This window comes from Zophobas morio, unplaced genomic scaffold, assembly GCF_036711695.1.
Source record: "Zophobas morio isolate AGI-343-1 ecotype UQ-CSIRO unplaced genomic scaffold, CSIRO_AGI_Zmor_V1 ptg000131l, whole genome shotgun sequence".
Classification (NCBI taxonomy): Eukaryota; Metazoa; Arthropoda; class Insecta; order Coleoptera; family Tenebrionidae; genus Zophobas; species Zophobas morio.
The window spans coordinates 219,517-222,521 of NW_026972236.1; the positions used below are offsets into that span (position 1 = coordinate 219,517).

General features: G+C 28.9%; 1 long non-coding RNA gene across 1 annotated transcript; it reads left to right on the forward strand.

The window, feature by feature from the left end:
• Positions 1-1,384: 1,384 nt before the first annotated feature.
• On the forward strand, positions 1,385-1,924 carry LOC135145140 (uncharacterized). Its single transcript, XR_010283343.1, has 3 exons — positions 1,385-1,650; positions 1,703-1,812; positions 1,871-1,924. It is a non-coding gene; the product is annotated as an uncharacterized LOC135145140 (long non-coding RNA).
• Positions 1,925-3,005: the final 1,081 nt, after the last annotated feature.

Consider the following 3,005-nt stretch of genomic DNA (forward strand, 5'->3'; position numbering starts at 1 on the left):
GTTATAATCGGTTTAAAGAGTTCTCTTGGTTATCTCATTTTTATGTATTAGTATACAAAGGGCTATAATAATTCTACACCCCTAGACCAAAAATCTACACGATATGACTGAAACAAATCTAATAAACGGAACAATTATCAACCAAATCGAATTATTATCTTCTCAAATGAACGCAAGAATTCTCCATATCAATAAAACATCAGTTATAAACTCAAGTACAGTACCCATTAACCCCAGAGATGTTAGCATTATAACCTCACTATGGTAAAGACAAGAATAAAACTGAATTTAGAATAATTTATCAAATTTCAGTATTAAGCAATTCTGTCTGTGTAAAAGTTAGTCCTTTGTCTAGGATGTACAAGGATGTAAAATTATTGTTATTTATAAAAAATAAATTACCTGATGTAAAAAATTAGTCATTAAGCATGGGAAAGACTAAAAAGTATTTTTTTAAATACTAAAAGACTAGAATATTTCTAAGCACAGAGAATAATTTTGTACTCTAAATGACTCTAATTATTAAATAGAAGAGAGAATATACACTTTATAAATCGAATAATTCTCTTAATAAACATAAACTAGCTTTATTATATGAGTATAACAATTTTACACTGGCATAGTTCATTCTAACCGACAAGGTGAAGAAACAATTTGCAATAATTTTTTTTTTTTACATCCTTGTAAATCTTTATAGCTAAAAAAGCATTTTTTTCCGTATAATATTTACTTTGGGTTAAAACTTTTTAATTTTAAAATAATTTTTTTTTTTTGAATATAAAAGTACTTTTAGTGTTTTAAGTCTAAACATGGTTTTGTTCAGTAAAATTGATATCTTTTTATTCTTGAATACTTGCAACAGAAGGCTTGCGAAAGGAATTAATCAAGATATTTTTTTAAGGTAGAGTAGATATTTCGCACCCGAAAAATCCATCTCTCGTGGATATCCTTAGCAGTGTGCAACTACTTTGCAACTGCCACACCACCGCAGCAAACCTTCTCAAGACTAAAGCACGCAACTTGTGTACAGAAGCTTCACGCACTCACTGTCACGGCAAATCTTCGTTATAAAAGTGAACCCACGGAATTCTCTTTTAAGAATTATAAAAGTGTACTTTGTCATTAGTTTGATATTCGATATAAAAAAAGTTGTTGATATTTAGCAAGTTACAACTCTTTTTTTAAAATATAATTTTTGTAGTTAATATTGAAATAAAATAACTCTTTTTACTGATGCTTAGCTAGATTTGTTAAAGACATATTTTGAACGCTTAATTTCTCCTTTTTATATAAAAGTATTATTATTTTTTTTATTTTACACCTTAAATTCTAGTTAGGTGGCTTTTTATTTTTACTTACCAATTTTATGTCTCTAAAGATGGAGGCTCAACGCATCGGTAATCCACCATTTTGTTCAGAGTGTGGTAGTCTGTTGCCTTTGCCCGATGGCCAAGATTTTATAAAATGCGGGCTGTGTTTTAATTCCGTAAAAGCTTCAGGTTTTAACATATTCCCATTTATGACAGTTTCTTGCATTATATCATGAAAGTATACGAACAAAGTAAAAATAAAACGCGGAGTAGAGAAGACGCATTTTCTTCTCGTTCACTTCTATTGTCACAAGTTCAATATACAGAAAAAGCTGCGAAGGTAGTGGATTTTTTCTTAGTGTTGATCTAAAGGCTTAAATTTTTAGAAACAGATTGAGGAGAAGTGTCCCAAGTGTGGACATCCTGAAATGTCCTTTCACACAATGCAACTGCGTTCAGCTGATGAAGGACAAACTGTTTTCTTTTCGTGTCTCAAATGCGGGTTTATTAAACTTTTCAAAATTTTTAAATTTTATTATTTAACTTTAAACTTTACGTAGATATAACTATTCAGTGAACTCATGAATGTTAAGTAAATATTTTACTGAATCCAATTTTTTAGATGGAAATTTTTGTTTTTCAAATATAACTTTTATAAAGAAAAAGTTATTTTAAAATAGCACATTTTAAAAAAAAAAGTTAAATTCATTAAATTAAAAAAATCCCTGTAACAAATATATATGGTGAATATATATTAGTATTGCTTTTAATAATTAAATAAACTTGATTCTAAAGAAAAGATAAAACAGTTCCTCCGTGAAACTAAGATTTGGGTAAGTTATTCATAACTAGTACAAAGTGCTTGGAAGCTAATTTTACGCTGGCATCCGTTATTCATTAATAATTGTGTACTACGTTCAGGTTTGCGTAAAAAGGTAGAAAATATTTATGCGTTGGTGAACACTTAGTATCCTTTAAGAGGAAAACTTTAACCACACAGTTAATCTGCGTAGACAACTTTTTTCACGACAAAAAATTGACGTGTAAGTGAATAGTTAAGAACTATTATCAAAGTCCTAAAAATTTTTTTTGAGGCAAGTTTCAGTAGTAATAATCATAAAATACCATTATAGTTCGACAATAGTAGAAAACTGTAATAAATCATTCACTTAAAGAGCGCCAAAAGCGATGCTAGTATGGGGAACACTTTTTTAAATTTTAGCAACCAAAACAAGGCGGGAGGGGAGGATTTTTCTGTTCAAAGGAGCCATCTTGGGTTGAAAACCGCTTAATTTTATATTAGAGTAACAGTATCAATCGTTTATTGTTCTTTTTTCTAAAATATCGGTGTATCGTTTGACTTCGTACGGTTAGTTAAAATACGAAATTTCTTATTTGCTTATAGCAGTAACAGCGGAAGCAACTTATTACATAACTTTCAGTTATATGGCTGCCATTAGATTTGAACAAAAAAATTATTACCAAAAATTGACTTTTGAAAAAATTTCTTATCCCTCTCGTAATAACATAAAAATACGCGTTAATTAAAAGAAGCAAAAATTTATTCCTAAAACTTATTAGATTATAGTTAATATTAAAGATTTGTGTAGATGCTCGCTACTAAATTTACTAATAACTTAGTTTATTTTGAGCCTGTACTTGGTTTTCGTGTCTTAGTACTTTATTATATACATA